The sequence below is a fragment of the Macaca fascicularis genome, chromosome 20 (genome assembly GCF_037993035.2).
Source record: "Macaca fascicularis isolate 582-1 chromosome 20, T2T-MFA8v1.1".
Taxonomy (NCBI): domain Eukaryota; kingdom Metazoa; phylum Chordata; class Mammalia; order Primates; family Cercopithecidae; genus Macaca; species Macaca fascicularis.
In genome coordinates this window covers 60,508,433-60,535,372 of record NC_088394.1, presented here as the reverse complement: position 1 = coordinate 60,535,372, position 26,940 = coordinate 60,508,433, and positions in this window count along the sequence as shown.

The following is a 26,940-nucleotide window of genomic DNA, read 5'->3' as shown; positions in this document are numbered from 1 at the left end:
GAGGGGAGCCATATTCAGAAGAGTCTTTGTCACTTCACAAGTACAAGCTAAAGGTAAATATCATATATGTATTGCAGCTTATAAATAGATATCTAGCATAATGTTCAAACACAGCAATGTTTGAACCATTGGGTATGAGTTAAAAATCAGTTATGTGGCGTGGGACAAATTACTTAAACCCTACATTTCAGATTTCTCATCTATAAATTTGAAAACTATTACGTTATTTACTGCCAATTTTAAGAATTAAATAAATACTTATGAAGTGTTCGGCCAAGTACTTACAATATATTAATATATTAGTTTCTCCAAAGAAACAGAATGAATAAGATGTATATGTATATAGAGAAAGAGATTTATTATAAGATATTGGCTAACATAATGTAGATGCTGTAAAGTCCCAAGATCAGTAGTCAGTAAGCTGGAGAGCCAGGATATCTGATGGTATAGTTCAGTCTTAGTCCAAAAGGCTGAGAACCAGGAAAGACATTGGCGTGCTTCCAGTCCAAAGATGGGCAGATTCAACACCCAGAAAGAGACAATGGTTCAGTTTGAGTCTGAAGGCAGGAAAACAAACAACAACAACAAAACAGCAAAATAGAAAAAACCCACAGAAGTCCCAGCTCAAAGGTAGTCAGGCAGAGGAGTTCCTTCTTACTAGTGATAAAGGGTCAGTCCTTTTGTTATATTGAAGTTTTTGACTAATTGGATGATGTCCACTGCGTTAGAAAGGTTAATCTTCTTTACTCAGTCTACTGACTCAAATGTTCATCTTATCCAGAATTACTCTCACAGACACATTCAATGTCTAACCAAATATATGAGCACCTCACGGCCCAGTCAACTGACACATAAAACACACATCACAGTTAAATTTCCAATATATGTTATTACAAAACTATTAGTATTTATTATTATTAATATTATTAATATAAGGTGCAAAACAACATGCTGGGCATTTTCACATGTGATATGTCTTGCTGATTTTATTCTTTCACATATAGTATCTCTATTAAGTTTCAAAAAGTGCTGCAATAGAATCTTATCACACTACCATTAGCACTAACTTAAAAAATAAATAAAATAAAAATTCTTGAGAAATCTGCATTAGTCTGCTCTTGCACTACTATGAACAATTATCAAGACTGGGTAATTTATATAGAAATGAGGTTTAATTGATTCACAGTTCTGCATGGCTGGGAAGGCCTCCAGAAACTTACAATCATGGCAGAAGTTGAGGGGGAAGAAAGGCAAATTCTTCATAGGGCAACAGGAAGAAGTGCCAAGCAAATGGGGGAAAAGCCCCTTATAAAACCATCGGATTTCATGGGAACTCACTATCACAAGAACAGCATGGTGGTAATCACCGCCGTGATTCAATTAGCTCCCACCAGTTCCCTCCCACGACACATGGGGATTATGGGAACTGAAATTCAAGATGAGATTTGGGTAGGAACACAGCCACACCTTATCATTCCATAGCTGGCCCCTCCCAAATCTCATGTCCTCACATTTGAAAACACAATCATGCCTTTCCAACAGTCCCCCAAAATCTTAGCTCATTCCAGCATTAACCCAAAAGTCCAAGTCCAAAATGTCTTATGAGACAAGACTAGTCACTTCTGCCTATAAGCCTGTAAAATCAGAAGCAAGTTAGTTACTTCCTAGATACCATGGGGGTACAGGGATTGGGTAAATACACCCATTCCAAATGGGAAAAATTGGCCAAAACATATGGGCTACAGGCTCCATGCAAGTCTGAAATCCAATGGGGCAATCATTAAATCCTAAAGTTCCAAAATCATCTCCTTTGACTCCATGTCTCACACTCAGGTCATGTTGATGCAAGAGGTGGGCTCCATGGCCTTGGGCAGCTCTGCCCCTATGGCTTTGCAGGGTGGAGTCGCCCTCCCAGCTGCTTTCATGGTCTGGTATTTAGTGTTTGTGTTGAATGTCTCTATCCTCTACAAAGTACACGGGTTAAGATTTATTTTTCAAATAGTTAGAGTATTTGTGGCTTTTCCACACCTACAGTGCAAGCTGAGGGTGGATCTACCATTCTGGGGTCTGGAGGACAGACTCACTTCTCACAGATCCACTAGGCAGTACCTCAGTGGGGACTCTGTGTGGGAGCTCTGACCCCACATTTTCCTTCCTCACTGCCCTAGCAGAGATTCTCCATGAGGGCTCTGCCCCCTTTAGCAGACTTCTGCCTAAACATCCAGGCATTACCATACATCCTCTGAAATCTCGGTGGAGGTTCCTAAACCTCAATTCTTGACTTACGTGCACCCACAGGCTCAACACCACATGGAAGCTGCCAAGGCTTGGGGCTTGAACCCTCTAAAGCAATGGCCCAAGTTATACACTGGCCCCTTTTAGCTATGGCTGGAGCTGAAGCACCTGGGACCTGCATGCAAGACCATGTCTTGAGGCTGTACAGAGCATAGGGGACCTGGGCCTTCCCCATAAACCATTTTTCCCTTCTAGGCCTCTGGCCTGTGATGACAGGGGCTGCTGGAAGGTCTCTGACAAGTCCCGGAGACATTTTCCCCATTGTCTTGGAGATTAACATTTGACTTCTCATTACTTATGCAAATTTCTGCGGTGGGCTTGAATTTCTTCCCAGAAAATGGGTTTTTCTTTTCTATTGTATAGTTAGGCTGACAATTTTCCAAACATTTATGCTCTGATTCCACTTGAATGATTTGTCACTTACAAATTTCTTCCACCAGATACCCTAAATCATCTCTCTCAAGTTCAAAGTTCCACAAATCTCCAGGACAGGGGCAAAATGCCCTTAGTCTCTTTGCCAAAGAATAGCAAGAGTCACCTTTGCTACAGCTCTGAGCAAGTTTTTCGTCTCCATCTGAGACCACCTCAACCTGGACTTCATTGTCCATATCACTATGAGTATTTTGGTCAAGCCATTCAGCAATTCCTTAGGATGTTCCAAACATTCCCACATTTTCCTATCTTCTTCTGAGCCCTCCAAACTATTATAATCCCTTCCTGTTACCCAGTTCCAAAGTTGCTTGCCCATTTACAGGTATCCTCATAGCAGCGCCCCACTCCCTTGGTAACAATTTACTCTTTAGTCCAATCTCATGCTACTAATAAAGACATAATTGAGCCTGGGTAATTTATAAAGAAAACAGGTTTAATTAACTAACAGTTCTGTATGGCTAGGAAGGCCTCAGGAAACTTACAATCATGGCAGAAGGTGAAGGGGAAGAAAGGCACCTTCTTCACAGGGCAGCAGGAAGAAGAATTGCCAAGCAAAATGGGAAAAGTCCTTTATAAAACCATTAGATTTCCTGAGAACTCACTCACTATCACCAGAATGGCCCCATGATTCAATAACCTCGCACTCAGTCCCTTCCATGACTCATAGGGATTATGGAACCTACAATTCAAGGTGAGATTTTGCGGGGGACATAGACCAACCATAACAAAACCCTACCATTTAACCCTATATTCTTCTGCTGTGTGGCACACAGTAGAGCCTTAAGGAGTTCTTTGTTGAATATGCTTTGGGAAAATCTAGGGCAGTACTCAGGGGCTTTATTTTGGGAAATAAAATGGCACACATATCATCAGAAAAAACATACTCTTATTTTAGCAAATGCTATTTGAATTATTTTTTTTTTTACCTCCATCCTCCACAAAGTCTATGGGTTCAGGTTTATTTTTCAAATAGTTAGAGGTCATTATATAAAAATGACCTCTGAATACAAGAATAGCAACATAGTTAAAAAGTTCATAGTTTGGACAGTCAGCGTTAACACAGACTGGAGAGGTAATTTGGCAATCTCTTCCCTTTCCCCTAGGTAACTTGATGAATGACCATTTCCTTTATTCTCTGTTCAGAAGTTTTATGGGCCATGGAGAGTGCAAGATCAGAGTTACTTGTTCCTAAATCAAAAGAAGTATTATGCAGCCACACTTAAATAAATGAAGTAAAATACCTGAACAAAGCATTTTCAAATACTAAAAATTCCACTTTTCAGAGAAATTTTGATAGTGTTTGAAAATAAACAAGAAGAAAAAAACCTTACCTTTGTGGTTTCAAGGTAAGGTCAAGACTCCTCACATGGCAAATTATTTTAGGAATTGGCATTTATGTAGTGCTGACTTAAAGTAAGGAGTATGCAAGATTGTTTAGAGCTTTGTTTAATCTGGAGAAATTTCTAGGTATTTACAAGGATCATCACAATATTGAGATAACCATCAGTCTGAATAAAACAAATAAGTTTTATTCCAGTTCTGGGAGAAAAACACAAAATATAGAATGGAAAAAAGAGAGGATCTCAAGTCCTATAGTTGAATTTCAAGATTTCCATTTATGATACTCATATAATCAGAGGCAATCTGTTTTTAATAAACATATCTCCAACATTAAACCACATGTGCTGAAAATTACTATCTGAATACTCTATTTTAACAACTCTCCTTAATCATGAGTCACAAAAGAAAGATACCTCAATTCTTCTGTACTTAAATTTGTCTTAGAAACATATGTATATATTTTGTGTCATCTGTCATTCTTCCTTCTTTTCAACTTCTGTGACCAACATAATTTTGACTACTACTAACTTTGCCTCATAGATTTCTCTTGAATTCACATACTTTGCTTCTTTCCAACCACCATTTGTCCCAAGTGTGGGCTATGCTAAACTTTCATCACAATTTTCAAAATGTTCCCTGTATAATTCTCCCTTCTTCACAGAGAACCAAAGAGTTATCAAATTTAAGAGGCAGTTTGACCGAGTGATTTCTCTGAAAACCTTCTCTTGCTATCAGTATAAACTCCAAACTTCTATCTCTGTCTCATAAGATCTTCCTGAGACGGCCACTGCTTTGATCCCCAAGCACTCATCACTCCTGTGTTCCAGTCTTCACTGCATCATACTACTTCCATCCTTCCAAAGCAAGTTGTATTCTCTGTTGAACTTTGCAAACCCAATAATCTAAAACCTAATTCATTTTCTGTCACCTACTCATTTACCTGGCTGAAAGTCATCAATTCTCAGACTCCATTTGAGTTGCAACTACGTTACCTGACAGGCCAGGAATTGCTCATGTGCCTTCCTTATGTGTCCTCATCATACCTATCAGTCCATTTTTGTAGCTGTGTTTCAGACTGATTCTTAAAGACAAACTGTAGCAGATCTTTCATTATAAATTAAGGCTTTGTCACAGGTTCTGGACATAGAACTGACTCAATATTTGTGGAAGGAAAAAAAAGAACTTTGCTGTAGGGTACAATTATAGAAAACAAGAACAAGGCAGGCCAATTTTCTTCTTCCTCCTCCTCCTCATCCTCTTCTTCTCTCTTCTCTTCTTCTTCTTCTTCTTCTTCTTCTTCTTCTTCTTCTTCTTCTTCTTCTTCTTCCTCCTCCTCTTCCTCTTCTTCTTCATCTTCCCCCCCCTTTCTCTCTCTCTCTCTTACATGGAATCTCATTGAACACTGTATGACTTATTCCACCCTGCTTTTCCATAATCACAGCCATACTGATGAGGTATTTCAATTTATATTAAAGATCCAGATGGATTTATTTTAAAGAGAGAGGAAGAGAGGGAAAAGAGAATATCAAACACCAGTAGAAAATTTAACACTCATGAAGCACTTATTGTGTGCCAGACCCTCTACTAAGTATTTCACCACCATCTATCATTACATCCTCACATCAGTAGCATGTGAGAGCCACCATGATCATTGCCCCTTAACAGAGAAGAAAACTAAGACACAGAAAGAGGGACAACTAAGAATTGAAATACATCCATCCACCAGCCCCCCATGTGCACACTATGTAGCCATGGAACTTTCCTCACTATACATTAAACCACTGCTCAGATCATTGAATGTATCAGAGCTCTTGAGCAATGCTTTTTGGTTCATCAAGGCCATAGAGCCAGAATTCAAGAATTGGAGATGTTGTCATAGATGTGTGTTTAGGAATGCTGGAAGGAATTAAAGCACATTTCTTTTTTCCCGATTCTTATATTTCCTCCCTCCCTATGCTAATGCTTTCCTTCATGGCCATCCTGCCCAGAGCAGTGCAGTGACAAGGAAATACACAGAAAAAAAAAATTGTCCCAGGAGTACCTTCTAACCTTGTCTAAAGTCAAAGCACTTGTTAGTAGAAAAAATCTACTAACTAGGGTTCATGAAGCCCCTATCATACCATGAGTTTCTGCTTTTGCTGCAAGACTCCTGAGTCTGTTTCTCCTGACATTTAGTGTTTCCTACAGATCTCCAGGCATCACTCCCTGTCATAGTCCATTACATTGCTAGCTCCTGAGAGATGAAAGCTGCTGTTAACGCACCTGATGCCCTTTCTCTCCAGGAGCTGCATTGATTTTAGATCCTGTATTGCAATTTCTTTTTCATATATTTCATGGGAACAGGGTCCACCCATTCATTTATCACAGGTGCTACTTCTGCAGTATTTGAAGTTTGCCCTGTGCTCCTCAGGGACCTGTACAAGCCAGTGCTATGCACATTATAGGTGTGTGATAAATATCAAATATTTACAAATAAATCTAAGCACTTTCTATCATTATTTAGGAAGGGAACAACTGGTTATCCTTGTTCAGGTTTCTCAAATACACCCACCTATCTGTTTCTTGCATTTACTCCCCTGTCTACAAGGATGAGTTTTCTTTCTCCTTTTGAGTTAACTTGCATTAGCTAACATTTGACATTCAGTTCAGAACATTCCCTGTTCTATGGAATCAGACTAAGTCCACATGTCTCTCTCTGTTACAAGTCAGGTTATGATGGTTCATTCACTCATATGTTTATGGTGTCTCCAATTAGCCTCTTTCTTTTCAAAATCAATGGCTATAGGTTCTTCCTATCTAGTATCTTTTATTACAGCTGGAACCAAGAGATGACTCAATATTTTTCTGTTGAGTGAATAAACAGTATTCTAAACATTTTACTAAGTTCAAGAGAAGCATATCAATTCAATCACCTGAAGTCCAACAGTTTGAATAGGACAATGATTCCAGACATCCATTTCATGATATTCAGCCTCTATGTTATGCTAAAGGACCAAATATTGCTCATTTATTGAAGTTTGACACATTAAATAATAATTGTTCTAACACTGCTGCCAAGTTTCAAACTGAGAAAAAGATCAAGAATTCTTTTCCTCTTCTTCCTCTCTCCACATTGTTCTCCTTCTTCTTCTCCCTCTTCTCCTCCTCCTCCTTCTTCTTCTTATTCTTCCTCTTCCTCCTCTTTCTCCTCCTCATCTTTTTCTCTTTTTTCCCCCTTTCCTTTCTCCTCCTCCTCCTCCTTTTTCTTCCTCTTCCTATTCCTCTCCCTCTTCTTCTTCTTCACCATGAAGGGGTGCATTTGCAGAGATTCAACATTTAACGTTCTGAGAGCCATTCTGAGCTTTGCTATTTCCTAGGGATTGCCATTTAAACGGAAACTCTTGATTTTCTCATCCCAAAAATGGAAGTAATAATAAACACTTTTATATCTTAAAAGGTTTTTTATAAAGGTCAAAATATATTAGTTATTATTCATATTTGTGCTCCCTGGAAGATATTCAAAGTAATACAACCTCTGCTGATACTGTGTAGAAGCTCTCTAATCTATCTATCTATCTCTCTCTCTCTCTCTCTCTCTCTCTCTCTCTCTCTATATATATATATATATATATCTTAAAGTTTCCAAACAACTTCAATTTATTTGCAGTTATTAGGAACCTAAACCCATGCTACTGTACTTTTTATTTATAATTTTCCCTGGGTGCATGTTTTTATTTCACCAAATGAGCCACAGGGGTGAAATGTAAGAGTTAATTCAACTTGAAGTAAACTTAATAGAGTTTCTCATCTAAATACAATGGAGAGCATTTTAACAGGACTGGGTTACAGTGTTGTAACATTATGATTTTCAAATACAGCTGTTTCTCTAAATTATCACCACAGCTTACGGGAAAAATAAAAACATCTTGCCCTTACTGTAGACCCACTGGGAATCCATGTGAAATATCTCCCCTGCTGATTCTGATGATTGGTGCTCATTTTTCTTAGCAAATCTTGTGCCCTAGCAACTGTGTTTTGTTCCAGGACTTTTCACCTTGGCTACAGACGATTGAACCCAGGAAGACCCGTCATTCAACGGAGTCAAAGGCTTATCAGTGATTTGTCTGTTTAATACACGGGCCAGTCCTGTTTGCTAGTAGCAGGAATCTGGTTAGACATGCCAATTCTATCACCCACTTGATGTTTTAACTTAGCCGAGTCACTTAATCATTGTAAGCATCAGTTTAGGATTAGATAAAACAAATAGAATTGAAAATGTATGGCAGAACGCAGTGGCTCATGCCTGTAATCCCAGGACTTTGGGAGGCCGAAGCAGGTAGATCACCTGAGATCAGGAGTTCGAGACCAGTCTGGCCAACATGGTGAAACCCTGTTTCTACTAAAAACAGAAAATTAGCCAGATATGGTGGTGGGTGCTTGTAGTCCCAGCTACTCAAGATGCTGAGACAGGGGAATCACTTGAGCCTGGGAGGCGGAGCTTGCAGTGAGCCAAGATCGTGTCACTGCACTCCAGCCTGGGCAACAGAGTGAGACTCCGTGAAAAACAAAAACAAAAACAAAAACAAAAAGAAGGAGAAGAAGAAAGAAAATGTAAGATTTGTCCTTTTGTAAAGTAACGATAGAACTCAACTCACAGGCATTTAAAAATTTAGAAGGTGCATAGAAAATATCTAGATTATGGGTACTTTTCATCCCACATCTCATGGAGTTGTTGAGACGAGTGGCTTAGCCAAAGTATATAAAGAGTTTAGAATAGTTCCTGGCACCTATAACTATTCAATGGGAGTTAATTATATGTTGGGATTATTATGTTATCTAACTCTAGGTCATGTGCTTCCCTTAGTTTCCTATAACATCCACTTAAAATGTATTAAATCCATGCCTGCTCATGCATTCTTTTGGCAAGATTCCCTGAACACCTCCTGTGTGTAAACACATGCTGAGTCCCTTTGCCTGGAATGCCCTTTCCTGTGTTCCAGGACTGCCTAACCTCTTCTCATCCTCCACGGTGACTTTCAGATGTCAGATATGCCTTCGAACCTTCACTGACTCCTTGCCCTAGAGAAAGAATCCTTTATCTGCACTTCTTCTGCCCCTTGGGACACACTTTATTGTCTGAGCTCATTACAAAATATTAACATCAGTTGTTTTCATAAATACACACAGGGCTACAACATACAGCTATGAAGGTTGTGCCCTGTATGGAATCTTATGACAAGTCAGGGATGCTCAAATGTAGTCCTGGCGTTTAGACAATGCTCTTTGGCATGAGCTGAACCTAATTAGTACAATAAAATGGTACATGTTTTGCAATGTATTTACCCAAAGAGATTGCGTTTTATGATTAATTGGAACCAAGAGGAGCACCTTTTTCTAGTCGGCACAATTGGTCATGGTGACCCTGACCATGTCCTCGTTAGCATGTGCGTTCTTTGACATCTGGAAGCAGATTCATCTTAAAATTCATTAATTTATACATCCATTCATTTAATCATTAAACAAATATTAATTGAGAACTTACTTTGTTACAGTCACTTATCTTAGATTCTGGTTCTCTTTCCTTTGCCCCTTACGTGGTGTATAATATAAATATGCTTCAGTTTCTGCATGTAATTGGTTGTAATTTTGTTTTCATAAATGCCTGAAGGAATGTGAATAACTAGCATGCTAGACAAAGTCTCCTTCTTCCTTTAATCTTTGTTTTTCCACCACTTACGGAAACTCTGATTTCTGCATCCCTTGCAGATTATGTGAAATAATAATAAAAACTGAAGCCAGCTCACAGAAGCTACAGGTACCAAGTATGTTTATAATATAGATTCATCCATCCAGCCATATTTAATATTGATGTGCAACTAAAACATGCCTGGTTTGAGTCTATGCCTTAGGTATATACAGGTAATTAATTTAGGGCCCCAACTCTGTAAAGTTTTTGAGGTGGAGTTTCACTCTTGTCTCCCAGGCTGGAGTGCAATGGCACGATCTTGGCTCACTGCAACCTCCACCTCCCGGATTCAAGCTATCCTCCTACCTCAGCCTCCTGAGTAGCTGGGATTACAGGTGCCTGCCAGCACGCCTGGCTAATTTTTGTATTTTTAGTAGGGACACGGTTTTGCCATGTTGGCCAGGCTGATCTCGAACTTCTGACCTCAGGTAATCCTTCTGCCTCTGCCTCTCAAAGGGCTGGGATTACAGGTGTGAGCCACCACAGCTGTTCTACAAAGTTTAAAGTAGATAAACAGTACAATTTGTTAAGAAATTGACTTAAACACTAGCAATCAATGGTAATAGAAATTTAAAGAAGGAAAAATTGACACTACTTTAATTGTCTGAAAAGACAAACTTATCTTAGGATTTTGGAGGCTGGATATTCATTGCAAAACCTATAGGAAAGCAGAGTTAAAAATTAAACAACACTAAGAAAATGTGTTTGGAGGAAAACTGAAGCTTTGGCTAGACTTGAAATTTTTATGCAGGCATTGAAGGGAGTGTTTGGCATGAGGGGGAGAATAGTTTGTAGAGGCTCCAGAAACCCCAAATATCTAGGCTCCCATTAGCTAAAATCTAGAGGTAGATTGGCATCATTAAAAGGAAGAGTTGGGAACTAGTGTATCAGATAAAGTATGGTGAGTTTTATGCTCAAAGGCCTGGATTAGTCCTGTTGGAATCATATTTTAAAAGCAGCTTTAAATCTGTTGTTTTCTATGAAATCTCCCGTATTTAAACATTGGTAACATATTCAAAATTGTTTTTTAACTGTGTAGGCCCAACTAAGCATATCTTAATATATAGATCTCCAATGTATAATGTCTAAGATAACGGTTTTGCCAGTTTTCATTTTAAAAGGTGTTCCCGGAGAAGGGAGGAACAGAATGGATGAGGTGATGTAGACCAGGTTTGCATTATAAAGATAGTTACTGGCCTGGCGAGGTGACCCAAGCCTGTAATCCTTTGGGAGGCCAAAGCGGGCAGATCACGAGGTCAGAAGATAGAGACCATCCTGGCCAACATGGTGAAACCCCATCTCTATTAAAATACAAAGAATTAGCCAGGCATGGTGGCCTGTGACTATAGTCCCAGCAACTCAGGAGGCTGAGGCAGGGGAATCGCTTGAACCCGGAGGCTGAAGGTTGCAGTGAGCCGAAATACTGCACTTCAGCCTGGGCAACAGGGAGAGACTCCATCTCAAAATAATAATAATAATAATAATAATAATAATAATAATTCCCACATAGCTAGAAGTATGGCTCATAATAGGAATCCTCGGAAACGTGCATCCCAACCCTTTGAAGTACTTGTTAAAAAGACTTGGTCTAAGGCTCCACCCAGACTTTTGGAATGAAAGTAGTTTGTGAGTGCCCTGGAGAGACTGAGTACTCTTACACAAGGGGAATCCCAGAGGGACAAAGATCGCACAGTGTGTTATCTCCTTGTTAAAGCAAACTAAATATGGCCTGAGAAGGACTCTGTTCTTCTATATTTGAGTCCTTGAGGATCAACTGTAACCTAGCTTAATTGTCAGACAAAATTGAAAACTGAATTTAATAGTATGCACCCGTAACTATAGCTGAGTGTTGACCAATCCCAGAGGCCATACTTCAACCACTCATAGACTGCCGAGTGTTCAAACTGCATTCAAATAAGGCAAACACCGAGCTTTAACCAGTCTCACTGTTTCTGTACCTCACATCCAATTCCTATGCGTCACTTTACCTTTTTGGTCTATAAATTTGTTCTGACTGCGAGACACCCTTGGAGTATCTGTGAATCTGCTGTGATTCTGGGGGCTGCCCGATTCACGAATCATTCATTGCTCAATTAAACTCCTTTAAATTTAATTCAGATGAAGTTTTTCTGTTACCACCCTCATCAGAAGAAAACATGATTTTGTGCTACCTTATTCAGTGTAATAAAATAAATTTTGCTTCTTAACTGCTGTATAAAAGGAGATATGCCTCTTTTATGAAAGTAATGGCAGTCTTTGAAATATTAGCGATCATGAGAGTTAACTTCCAAGTTAGTGCCAATGCCACTCATTTTTAGAGATTTACCTATTGATTCAATAACTCCTTGGTAATCATTGTCCATAGCACCTGGTACACAAAGGCCTCCAGATTAGTGCATTATTGACCTAGGAGATGATGCTTTTACCATTCCATTCCGGCCAGTGCAAAGTTTCAATGTGCTCACTTCATTAATTTCCACTTAAAAAAAAACACACACACACATTACTCTCATTAAAATTGATGACTGCTATGCTTACCCACAAAAGAGAGACTCCATCACTCGCTCTGTAGCAGCAAGAGATATCATAAGATCATTTTAATTGGCTGTATTAAGGCATAAGCACTTACTTTTCCATTTATTAAATTAATAAAATTATCAAGTCCTAATTTTAAATCCTTTTACTGTCACTCACAGAACCTTCCCTGTTTTGACCTATCTTGTCCTTTATCTACTACTAAAAATTTTACCACAGAGAACATAATGATAAACTCCAAGGTATATGAAATATTCCTGTAGAATCCAAGTGCCTCAAAATCTTAATATTAGGCAACCATGGGCTAAAGATTCTGTTTTCATCGGGTGAAAAATTGGGACGTTTATCTTTATTATTGAATCAAAGTGGGCCTCAGTTACTGGTAAGGGTGAAAGAGATTGTCTTAATTAAGAATAAACATTCTGGGAAATCACATACTGGAAAAACAGATACAGAACCCCAGTGTATATATGTCCAAATTGTATACTTTTCTTATCAACTGAAGTACAGGAAGAGTAAATTTTACAAAAATTATCACATCACAAAAGGCCTTTGCAAAAAAAAAAAAAAAATAGTGTTATAGGCCGGGTGCGGTGGCTCATGCCTGTAATCCCAGCACTTTAGGAGGCTGAGGCAGGCGGATCACGAGGTCTAGTAGATGTAGATCAAGACCATCCTGGCTAACACGGTGAAACTCCGTCTCTACTAAAAATACAAAAAATTAGCTGGGTGTGGTGGCGGGCGCCTGTAGTCCCAGCTACTCGGGAGGCTGAGGCAGGAGAATGGCGTGAACCCGGGAGGCGGAGGTTGCAGTGAGCCGAGATCGGGCCACTGCCCTCCAGCCTGGGCGACTGAGCAAGACTCCATTTCAAAAAAAAAAAAAAGTGTTATAACAAGTATAGTGGCACAAAAATGTGTTCTTTAGCATCAAAGAAACATTTTGACCTCAGAGGAGCCAACTTAGAAATAAGTGCCTGAAGTTTCCTTAAAATGAGAGACCATCGTAATGTAGGGATAGTGCCAGCTTAGAGGCAATCCTTTATTGGCAAAAATCATATGAAAGGGCTCTCAAGGCTGAAAATAGGAAGAGAGCACAGAGTGGAAAGAAAGGCACACGACTAGGAGAGCTTGAGGCTATCGTTATATACTAAGGTTGTGTGTTTTATTCCATGCGGTGAGCCCATTTCCAATCCCAATGATTGATCTCATGAATGCTATAAGTTTCACACCATAAATTGTAATAAAATGATAATACCAGAAAAACCAACGTCAACTGCATTATTTCATTCAATATTAATTGAAGTATTGGCAAACCATTTCTTAATCCTCATAAACACACAAAAAATGCAGAAAACATTAAAACTATTTTACTCCACCATGGGGCTTAACTATAAGCCAATAATTTAAATAAAATTGTGGACAGAAGCCTTTTTATGCAGAAATTTTTGAAGCTGCATTAAAGCATTAAAAGTGTGCCTGGCCAGGCGCAGTGGCTCAGCCTGTAATCCCAGCACTTTGGGAGGCCGAGGTGGGCGGATCATGAAGTTAAGAGATCGAGACCATCCTGGCTAACATAGTGAAACCCCATCTCTACTAAAAATACAAAAAATTAGCTGGGCGTGGTGGCAGGTGCCTGCAGTCCCAGCTACTCGGGAGGCTGAGGCAGGAGAATGGCATGAACCCTGGAGGCGGAGCTTGCAGTGAGCCGAGATCGCACCACTGCACTCCAGCCTGGACAACAGAGCCAGACTCTGTCTCAAAAAAAAAAAGAGAGAAAAGAAAAATGTGTGCCTAATGAGGAAAGTATTTTAATAGATGTTATTTCTTTACGTTCTATCTTTGTTTTGGACATACAGTTCAGCCTTATTGCATTTTCACAATGTGACTCAAAAATTAGAACAAAATTAAAGCAAAAACTTAGATTGTTTATTTATTCAGTAATCATGGGCTCTCACCTTCTGTGTCTGAGGCTTGTGTTAAAAAATAGGATTACAGATGTGAGTAAAAATGGCGCAGATCTTTAAGGAGCCTATGATGAGCTACTACAAATGGTTTGCCAGGCCATTCACACTCCTCAAGCCTTAAGTTACTGCAACGTACTTTGAACTAGCTGGATACAATTTTCTTCTGTTCTCTTTTCAGACAGAAACTTTAATGAGTAACTCAGAAGGCTGCATGGAAAAATTAGCTTGCAAACTAAATATGTGGATGTTCCACAAGTATGCTGGGCAAGGCTGTTGTGCAGATTCATTTTAAATCTCTGTTACCATTGAACAAATCTTGCCTTCTCATCAGTGTAAGATTATAACTTGTGTTTACAGTTTTTATATTCATTACCATTTTATTCCTATTTGCTACATCCTATTGTCTATGTACCAGGTAGTCATTGAACAAGAAACTTTAACTGCATTATTTTGAATTTGATCTTCAACACAATCAAAACACTATTATTATCTATATATTACAAATTTAAAAATGGGACTTACGGAAATTGAATAACTTGCCCAAGGTCATGAAGGTGTCAAGTGAGGAGAACAGGATTCAAATTCAGAGGACAGATCAATCTCTCAGCCAGATACTCTTAACCTCCCCATTATCATTGCATTGGGTCCTTGTTAAAACAAATAAACAAAAATATCTGCAGTATTCTTTTGTATATATTTCCAGAAATTGGATTGCCGAATTATATGGTAGTTCTGTTTTTCTTTTCTTTTCTCTTTTTTTTTTTTTGAGAAGGAATCTCGCTATGTTACCAGGCTGGAGTGCAGTGGCGCAATCTTGGCTCACTGCAACCTCTGCCTCTCGGGGTCAAGCGATTCTCCCCCCTCAGCCTCCCGAATAACTGGGATTATAGGCATGCACCACCATGCCCAGATAACTTTGGTTTTTTTTTGTTTTTTTTTTTGTTTTTTTTTTTTTTTTTAGTAGAGACGGGGTTTCACCATGTTGACCAGGATGGTCTCCATCTCCTGACCTCATGATCTGCCCGTCTCGGCTTCCCAAAGTGCTGGGATTACAGGCGTGAGCCACCATGCCCGTCCTCGTTTTTCATTTTTTAAGGAACCTTAGTACTGTGTTTCATAGTGGCTGCACTGCAGCATTATTTCCAATTAGCCAAGATAAGGAAACAACACAAATGTCCACCAACAGATAAATGAATGAAGAAAGTATGGCATATACATACAATGACATATTAACCAGCCTTAGAAAAGCCGGAAATTCTACGGTTTGTGACAACTGAGATGAACCTTGAAGGCATTATGTGAAATGAGTGAAGCGAATCTCAGAAGGACAAGTATTTCATGATTCCACTCACATGAGGTCTCTAAAAAACACACAAAAGCAGAGAATGGAATGGTGGCTCCTAGGGACGGGAGAGAGGGGGAAAAGGGAAATTGCTTTGCAGTGAGTATAACGTTTCTGTAATACAAGACGTATAAGTTCTAGAGATCTGCTGTATCTCATAAAACCTATAGTTAACAGTACAGTATTGTGAACTTTAAAATACTATATGTTGAGTGGATAGATGTTCAGTGCTCTTACAAAAAAAAACACACATGCACAAAAGAACACACAAACATTTCTGGAGGTGATGGATATGTATAGTACTTTGTTACGATGATGATATCATGGACATATGCTTATGTCTAAACTCATCAAAATATTTACATTAAATGTGTGCAATTGCATCTAAAGCAAACTAAGCAAAAGCGACTACAAACTGCTCCATGTCTAGCCATAGCACCATACTAGAAGCCAAGCACTAGCCCCACTAGGGACATAGACTCTCAAACTGTCCACAGTAGCACAGGTGTGATATGCTCTGGATGTATTTCTTGGCATCTCTCTCCAATCTGGTCATAGTGGAGCTCCTTCCTTGTTCTTGCTGCTATCCTTGTGCAATAATGTCTGTTAGTTTTACATTCACTTATGTTTCCCACTAGATTTTGACCCCCTAAAACCATTTATGCCATATTTACCTTTATATCTCCACTCTGGAGCACACGATCTGACCATGACAAATAATATATGTGGAATATGTGTTGAATCAACAAACAAATGACCATGTGAGCAAATAAATGCAATATTGCTTATTCTACCCTGCTAACTATAATTAAATCATATACTTTTACTGAGTTGTGAGAAACTATGTTTGAGAAAAGGCGCACAAACCAGGAAAATAATTCACTCAAGTTTTACTGCCATTCAAGGAATTCCAATTAATTAAGGAGAAAAAATATTAAATGACAGAAAGGGAAGTCTATGACGGAGGTAGCATTTGTTGCTACTATCCTAGGTTGTAGAAAGTGTTTCGTGTAAAAAATAAAATAGAGCAGTGGTTTTTTTGTTTGTTTGTTTCTTTGTTTTGAGACAGTCTCATTCTGTCACCCAGGCTGGAGTGCAGTGGTGTGATCTCAGCTCACTGCAACCTCTGCCTCCCAGGTTCAAGCAATTCTCATGCCTCAGCTTCTCAAGCAGCTGGGATTATAGGTATGTATCACCATGACCAGCTAATTTTTGTGTTTGTAGTAGTAGCGGGGTTTCCACCATGTTGCCCAAGTTGGTCTTGAATTCCTGACCTCAAATGACCTGCCTGCCTTGGCCTCCCAAAGTGCTGGGATTACAGGCGTCAGCCAACGCACCCGGCCTGGATTCATATTCTTGAACGAATGCAATAGCACTAAGTGAACATGCTAACAAAAAGCCACTGAACATTTCCATCTGTGAACACAGTAGGCACTCAATAAACATTGCTGACTGATTGAAGAGATGACTTGGATTGAGAACACAGATCATACCATCATACCAAAGAGTTTATTTTCTGTTAATGGGTTAACATAATACCCTGTCAGAATAGGACATGCAACATTTGAGCCCTACAGATTCTATGAATGGACTCTACGATTCCACTTTCTTTTTCCACATGCAACTGTACAAGCTCTCTTCAGTTGCTTTCAGGAAAATCCATTTAGAATTATCTATCGGATATTACTGGGTGAGCAAAACCCATGTACCTCTTGTTTTTCTTTATTTCTGTGTCATTTTCTCAAACAAACAAACAAGAAAACAACCCAGAAGCACAGAAGGCAGCATCTGGAAAATGTTCTTTGTAGATGGATCGCACCTCTCTCATGTTTGTGGGAAGCTCTGTTGTGCATTGCTGGAATGACTTCGGGGAGAACAGGCTCTTTATCTGCACAAGTGAGAGCTTTTATTTTTCTGTCTTCCTCAAGGAGAAGATGGTACAATTATAGTTCAGCAAAGCAGTCAGGAGAAGGGAGAGGAAAATAGTGTGAACGAAGCTTTTATCTGACAAGGCCTCTTTTCCTTGGCTTCTTTTTTTGGCCTTAAAACTAACACACCCAGTGATACAAACCACCTCAGCCTTTATGTAGATTATCCAGTTCAGAGAATAAGGTGAGTTTGTTCCTGGAAAAGTTGCCAATCCTGAAGTGAAGCCAATCCTAAGGGAATGTCCAACTGCAGCTTTTGGCTGATGGAAGCATGAACTCACTGGTGTTAAGACATTTCAGCGATGGGGAGCACTCAATTTTATTTTGGAGCATCAATATTGCAAATGTCCACTTTAGATGTAAAACTGGTTCATGTGTGTTTAATTTATTGGAAACACACTGCAGACTATTGATTTTTTTTTTCTCCTGCAAGAAAATGAAAGAAGCATACCAGTGTGTCCTTGGGCAATTGACGTAAGTTGCACGTCCCTCTCCTTCCTCATCTACATCAGGTACAGAACTGAAAGAAGCTCCTGGCATAGTTCATTTATTTTGCATTCATGTATTGAGTGTATCATATATATCAAATCACATGTAAAGAAGATGGTGGCAGGGGCAAAAAGGGAGCAGAAAGAACAGAGGAAGAGGACAGGTAAAGGTGAGATGCTCTGTGTGGAAAGAGTGAAATACCTCGTCAACACATATTTAAAGAAAATGTACGTGAAGAAATGCATATACTAGGTAGTGGGCCTGTACAAAGAAAGAAATAACTCAACTTCAAGGTCTCAAGGAGTCACAAAGGGAGGGCAATTGAGTTATTGACTAGAAGAGTACCGGCAAGGGTTCTGTAGGAGGAGGAAGGGTGAGGGCTTTTTAAGAAAAGGCTGAACATTTTTGAGAGGGTGGAAACAAAAAAGGCCATTGACAGACCCTGTACTGCATAGAGAGTGATGAAAAACAAGCTGGGAAGTGTTATAGACCATAACTCCATTTTTATTTTAGCACAAAGAAAATGCTTAGAAATAAATGCACCAAAATGTTAGCAGTGATTGTCCCTGCATGCCACAAGTAAGAGTTGATTTTATTTTATACCTTATACGATGTGGTATTTTCCAAATATTCTGTAGCAAGCAAGTATTATTTTAAAATTAGAATAAAATGCTATAATATGTTGTATCTCTCACAAGTTACATGGTGCTATGGATTCTTTTAACCTAATGAATATTTACACACCTACACACATGTGCTATACATGCTGCTAATTTCAAGGTCTAAGAAGACAAAAGGCACAATGCTTATTCTCTTGAAGCTCAACAGTTTTACAAGGAAGATGGAAAGCCAACTGGACTAAAGAGAAAGGTCAGATTACACGGAATCACCCAAGAGTATTCCTCGCTTCAGAGCAGTTTCCTGGGACAGTGTACCAGGCGAGGGGAGCCAGATTAGTCTTTGAAGGATAGGTAAGAAAGAGTAGTCTGGATGGAGAAGTCAGAGGGAACAGAAGAAGGATTGAGAAGGGGTGTAGGAAAAATCACAAGCAACTCTGCATAATAATGTAAGATGAAAAGAATGAGCCACCTGCACTGTATGGAATCTTCATGGTCCAGCTTAAAGATCACCCAGATTGGATGGAGTGGAGACCATTATCCGTAGAAAACTAATGCAGGAGCAGAAAACCAAATACTTCATGCTCTCATTTGCAAGTGGGAGCTAAATGATGAGAACACATGCACACATAGAAGGGAACAACACACCTTAGGGCCCATCAGAGGGCAGAGAGTGAGTGGGAGGAAGGAGAGGATGAGGAAAATTAACTCATGGATACTAGGTTTAATACCTGGGTGATGAAATAATATGTACAAGAAATCCTCATGACACAAGTTTACATATGTAACAAACCTGCACATGTAACCCCAAATTTAAAATAAAAGTTAAATAAATAAAACCAAACAAATCACTTCTATGGCAAGAATATATCAGTGGGTTGTTGCTCAGTTCTAACAGTTTCTGTCAAATGCTCCTATCATTGATCATTTCTATATTCTGTGTTTCTATGTTTTGGAAAATCAGCAACTGGAGCTGCTTAAATGTTTATATGTTAAAATGTAACTGGATCAAACAGTGGCTTTGCGAAGAGAAGGGAAGGGTGAGGGGAGATTCCTTTGAAAAAGAATTTGAAAATTTAGGAATTGTGGTATACAAAATTGCTTTAAAAGTAAAAAGATAAAAAGCTGGGATAGTTGGAGAAGTAACCTTTGAAAGCGTTGAGTGATGAAGAGTTCATTTATCATGAAATTAGGTTCTAGATAGCCTGGGACTTTTCTTAAGAGAGACGGGCAGGAGAACATAGGTATAGAAAAACAGAAAACTAAAGAGTTGAGGACATGAGCCTCAATAAATACCAAATGGGATGTAAGGCTGTGTCTGAAGCTGGTTGGATTTTCAATTATTACTTCATGGCCATCTGCTACTTTTTCTGAATTTGTACTGACATTTTTCCTCTTGGAAATCCCCTGCAATGACTCCATGACACTCTCTTATGTCAATCAGTCATGTAACTCAACTGATCAAGGTAGAGGCTTTGCCAAGATTGGCCAGAGAGGAGATTATCCCCTCAGACAAAACAATTCACCCAGAGGTGGTCACATGATGACAGGGTTTTGCTGTCTCCCCACTCAAATCTCATCTTGAATTGTGGTTCTTATAATTCCCATGTATTGTGGAAGGGAAAGATAACTGAAAGATAATTGAAAGATACTTGAATCATGAGGCCAGTTTTCCCCATCCTGTTTTTTTGGTAGTGAATAAGTCTCACAAAATCTGATGATTTTATAAGGGGTTTCCTCTTTTGCTTGTCTCTCATTCTGTCTTGCCTGCCACCATGCAAGATGTGACTTTGCTTTTCCTTCGTCTTCTACCATGATTGTGAGGCCTCCCCATATGGAACTGTAAGTTAATGAAACCTCTTTCCTTTATAAATTACCCAGTCTTGGGTATGTCTTTATTAGCAACCTGAAAACAGACTAATAACACGTTATATAACCAGAGAGAAGATAAGTCCTTTACAGAAATGTTTAAGAACAGTAATGAAGAAAAGGTTAGCTTGGGAGATGCAGTAATCCTGGAGTTGGTGGAGGCAGCATTGAGCTATATGGCAAATCTTTTCTTGAGAATGAAGACAATGGAGACAAATGTGGAATTTGACTGGGGAAAAAAGTCAGAGAAAGACAGGAAAAAAAAAGAGAACAAAAAGAGTTGCAGAAACAGTGAGGAGGACAAGTGGGAGGAAGACCAAGAAGAAGACACAAGGACAATGAAGGACAGCACGGTGTAAGCACCTGGAACTAGCTGAGTCTGACACCAGCACCCACCTATTGGACTCCTCTATAGAAAAATATTGAAGAAATCAATGATTTTTTTTCTTAAATTAGTTTACATATGCTAATCAGGGATTGAGCATGTGTTATATATGGAATTTCATGTAAAGAATGAAGTTGAGGAGGAGTAAAAGAAAAGCCAGGAGAAGAAGGTAAAGGAAGAGGCAAAGACAAAGAGCTCAGTATCTGGTGAATGAAATGAAGGAGGCAGGAATATAACTAGATGAAAGAGCGGAATCAGGCTTTACGTGATCACAGAAGTGGGTCATGTCAGAATGGAATTCTCTGGGCAAGTTTCCAGAGGACAGGATCCCTGGCTGAGATCTTTGAAGAACAGGTGAGAAGGTGCAGTCCAGGAGGAGAAGGCTGATCAAATTTCTGTTGGTTAACCACTTTCTTGGCTCTGTGGTTCTATTATCAGCAGCCTTCTAATAATCCATAAGCTTTCCCTGCCTTATATAAAGAGCATTATCTTTCTTTTATTTCATTTACTTATTCATTCATTTATTTTTAGAGACAGGGTCTCATTCTGTCCCTCGGGCTGGAGTGCAGTGGTGTGATCATGCCTCACTGCAGCCTTGAAGTCCTGGGCTCAAACCTTCCTCCCGCCTCAGCCTCGTAAGTAGCAAGGACCATAGGCATGCAACATCAAGCCCAGCAAATTTTTAAATTTTCATTTTTGTTGAGATAGGATCTGGCTGTTGCCTTGCTGGCCTCAAACTCCTGACCTCAAGCGGTCTTCCTGCCTCAGACTCTGAAAACGCTGGAATTACATGCATGAGTCACCACATCCAGCCATCTTATTATTTTAATGCTAAGGAAAATCACTTCTCTTTTTGCCTAATTATATTCTGATTTCCAGCATTCCCTGCAAACAGTATACTACACAGAGACTTAATGAAAGAAGTGAGTGTAGCAGCTATCACATGGTCTACAGTTGAAATTATTTTGCGTTTGTATTATCTATTGCTACATAACACATTTAGAGGTTTAAATAAATAATATAGGCATATTACATCACAGTTTCTGTGGGTAAGAAATCTGTGCTAACCTGAGTCTTCTGTTGTAGGGTCTGAAGAGACTGCAATCAAGGTGTCAACCAGGCCTGAGATCTCATTTGAAAGCTCACTGGGGGAAGGATCTGCTTACTAGCTAATGTGATTGTTGGCAGGATTTGGTTCCTGCTGGCTGTCAGATTAAGGACCTCAATTCATTTTTGTCTGTCAGCCAGAGGCTACTCTCAGTTCCTTGCAACACAAACCACTCTATAGGGAAGCTTAAAGCATGGCAGCTTTAAGCTTCATCAAAAGCCATCAAGGAAGAGTCTATAAGGCGAGTCAGCTAGCAAGATGAAAGTGGTAATCTCATATAACATCATCATGGAGTAGCATCTCCTCATTTTTGTTATATTCTTTTAGTGAGAAGCAAGTCAAAACCCTCACCCATTCTCAAGGAGACAGTATTATATGGGAGGATACTATCAGGAGATGAGGATCACAGGCAGCCACCTCCGTGTGTGTTCCCAGCAGTCTTCCTGCTTGGTAAACATAAAATCCCTCCAAGCTTTTCCAAAATATTTAAATTTACAGTGTAGTGAAATGAAGGTTGCAAAATATGTAAAAAGTAAAATTGGTAGAGGGAGGTGGCATTTCTAAATTTTTGCTTCAATAATCTCTTTAATCACCTTATAAATATGCATATCATTGTATCATCATATCATATCATATCATATACTCGCAGAGTGAAAATAAAAGAATAATTTAGGATTTGAGCAGCTACAGTATGTTAAATATCCAGCTTCTCTCATTTGACTCACCAACTTTCTACGAGATTGCTGTTATAGAGGTTTTGTAGGTAGAAAAGAATTATTTTTAACTAGTATTGTGCAAACTAACCTCTGAAGTAAGCTTCATTATCCTTTGTATCAATCCCAATTATCAAATTGACAAAACATCTCTAAATCTCATCAATTCATCTACAAAATGGGGATAAGGTTATCTTACAGTATTTTTGTGAGGACTCAGAGAGATAAAGAAAGCACTTAGCATAGAGTTTTGCACCTACTAATTGCTCAATAAAATTTAGCTTTTATTATTGTTAAACAATAATTCCCACATAGGGAATTCCAGATGTTGAACCCAATCCTGTCTGACTATGCTCTATTATATGCATCTCTAATAAACTTTAGGCTGATTTAGTGCATCTCTAATTTAGAAATAAAAACGGGGAGCAAAGAATTAAAGTGGCATTTATGATAATAATACTGCAGAGGCAGAACTTAACTTGGTTTACCTGAATCTAGAGCAGTGTTCTCCAACTTGAGTGTCCATCAGAATCCCTAGAAGGGCCTGTTAAAATACAGATTGCTGGACCCCACTCCCAAAGCTTCTGACTCATTAGATTTGGGATGGAGCCTGAGAATTTGCATTTCTAACAGGTTCCCATGTGGTGTTGACGCTGCTAGTCCAGGTACTGTACTTTGAGAACCTCTGGTCTAAGGTATTGAAGTCATAGCATTATGCTCCAGCTGTTGTGCAAATGTGAAATGGATTCCATTTTATGTGTTCTACTAAAATTTTGAGCAGATGTGGTTTGTGGTTGACTGCATATGACTGTTTCATATTTAGGCTGCCAGGCAGAGCTATTTTTGTTCGTAAGTATGAATATTCCAGGCTGGAGTGTCAAATCACCTTACTATACTGCCTATGGTGGGGCTTGCTGTGGCATAAAGGTGTGCAAACTCAGTAAACTCTTATTAGAGCTGTGCTGTGCTGTTTCTCTATTTCCCCTAAACAAGCAACTGGCCAATAAAAATCATGTGAGTAAAAGCTACCTAGGATCAATCTTAACTTGCTTGTATGGAAGGATTCAATATAAATTGGGTCTAGTTGGCAGAAAAATTAATTTCTTGGATTTCTCTAGAAAGCAAGCCAGATGTACTTTATTACATTTGGCTTTTATTCAACATGCTGCTACAAGAATTCCAAGGTTGTCCTCTGACACTTGACTGTCTCTCCAGACAATCCTCTGTTATATACTAACGTATCATATACATGAAATACATGCATACATTGAATATTCAAATGCCTCATTTTTCAACAGCATATGCTTATTTTCCTCATACTACATCTACTGTCTAGTAATGGTTTCCAAAGGCTCTGATCCTTTGAGAAAATCCCTATTTAACATTAAAAAAGTCACTTAAAATACATCATTCTTAGTCTACAAAAGAGATCTTTATTTGTTTTGTTTTTTGATAAGACATGTCAAAGACATATGTATCCTGACAGTTATAAAACCAGGAGCTCCTTCCAAAGGAAATTCTTTCTGGATATTTGAGCAATTTTTAAACATCCATTTCTATGAATTAATTTCTTGGACTTTTGGAGAGAACAAACATAAGGCTAGCCATCAAACACTGACACATAAATAGAGCATTATGATTAATATCAATCTATTTTAGTAAATAAATATGTATTTTTATTTCTGTCTGAAGGAAAGAGAGAATGAGAAAAAAGCATTAAAAATAAAGAATATAAACAAAAAATACAAATATATTTGTTTCCTTTATTTACCATTATAGACCCAGGTTCCAGCAAATGTCTAGGAATTACTGAAAGACTGAGAAATATCTTGGAAAAAATGAAAGAATAAATGGATAGTTTTAGAATTGAGAAAGACAATTGTCTGCAGACATTTTGAAAAATATAGGATATGTCTTAATTTCTAAAATATTGTTAGTATTTTTTTCTTGTATTCTTTCTTGCAATACCTACTATTTTTCCACTGCATGCTGAAAACTATGCTAGAGGAATATAACAGTGAGCAAAGAGAGACAGACGTAAATCCAGGAGTCACCAAATATGTTGACTACACTGAACTTAGAATTCATATAGGGTAGGGGCTGGAGATTTAGTCAGCCAGATCTGAGAAAGCTTCTCTAAGAAAATGAATAGGAGTTAACTAGGCAATACAGAGAGGAGTGATCAAGGCAATTGGAACAGAACCTGCAAAGTTTTAGTGATGGAGAGAGCATGGTCCTTCAAGAACCAGTACAACTTGCCTTTCCAATTTGACATAAAGTCATAAAGTCAATTACATTATGACATTCACTGTAAATATAGAATGAAGCTTGAACATTTCACTTATTCATTTCACAAGTGACATAACCTGAGGGTTATTTATTTATTTTTTTCATCATAGCATAGGGCACCACTGCCCTTGCAAGGGGAGAAGTAGTACTTTGACTGAGATAAGAGGGTGACTCATGACTGCACTAGTCTAGCTCTTTTATAGTCCATAGTTGCTGGCTTAGCTAGTGGAATATATAAATATAGAGGGCATTTGGCAGTTAAACCCTTAATCTTATATTTCTACATAAGAAATACTCTTATGCAATCTCATGCAAAATACCCTCCTAAGGCAGCCAGATTTATCTTCTCAGCTGAGGAACTAGTGTGGAAGCAATCTCTAATGACAGCACATTGGTGAGAGTACACATAGTGTTTATAATGGTCAGCATGCAGACCTCCAGACCACTGTTACTGACCTGATCAAAGCCATGGGCACCACTGGGAGGTTGTGCTCACACTTCTACTCCATAAATTTAGCAGACCAAGAAGTTTATTACTACCCTGAGACAAGCTGATGATGGAATGGCTAGTTGAGTTAGTGCCTCAGCCTTTTCGATCTATTTCCAATCACTGTTGGAGGAATCAAGTCTCTGTAATGTGTCCATTTTTATTCAGTTCATGTTACTAAGACTATATAATAATGCTCCTGAAAGACAGTGTGTTGGACTTTTAGCAAAATCTCAAAGGGATGGTGAGACTCTTCTGGGGAGTAGGGGATGAAACATGAGCATTAACTCAATAGTCTTTCTGAAAGATGCAAACTAATCAAGAGGCTTGGAGAATTGGGCAGCTGGTTAGACGTGGCTTAATTTTAGATCCTATTGTTCAAAGCATTTTTAAGTAGAATTTCAGTATAACAGAGTTGTCAAGGATCTAGTAATAGCCAAATGTCTTAGTTTGTTTTCTGCTACCATAACAGAATAACTAAAGCTAGGTAATTTTTAATGAACGGAAATGTATTTGCCTCACGGATCTGGAAGCTGGAAGTTCAAGGCTGAGGGGCTGCATCTGTTGAGGGACTTCTTGCTGTGCCATAACAAGGCAGAAGGCATATCACATGGCAAAGGTGCATGAGACAGAAACCAGGGGAGTCAAATGAAACCTTTTTATCAGGGACCCACTTTCTTTATAACTAACCCACTCCAGCAATAATAGAATTAATCCCTTCATGAGGGTAGAGCCCTTGTAACCTAATCACCTCTTAAAAGTTTCCACCTCTCAACACTGCTGCATTGGACATTGAGTTTCCAAAACCTAAACCTTGGGGAAAACATTCAAGTCATAGCATTCTGCTCCTGACTCCTAAAATTTATGTTCTTTTCACATGCAAAGTGCATTCATTTTATTCCAATAGCCCCAAAGTCTTAACTCATTCCAACACCACCTCAGAAGTCCAAAGTCCACAGTCTCATCTGAATCAGGCATGAGTGAGACTCAAGGCTTGATTCATACAGTTGCTAATTTCTTCAAGCCTGTGAAATTAACAAGTTAGGTGTGTCCAAAATACAATGGTGGAACAGGAATAGGACAGACATTCTCATTCCAAAAGAAGAAACAGGCAGAAAGAAAGAGGTAGCTTGTTCTGAATAAGTCTAAAACCAAACAGGGAAAACAGGTTCTAAGCTGGAGAATAATCTCCCTCAACTCTGTGTCCCATATCCTAAGCACACTGAGGTGAGGACTGAGCACCCAAGTGTTCAGGCAGACCTGCCCCTAAGACTTTGCTGGACTCAGCCCACCCAGCAGATCTCACTGCTTGGAGTTTCCCACCTGCAGCTTTCCTGGGCTGGAGTTGCACAGCTCTACAGTTCTGTGGTCTTCAGGGCTACCTAACTCCCACTACTCCACTATGCATTTCCCTATTGAGG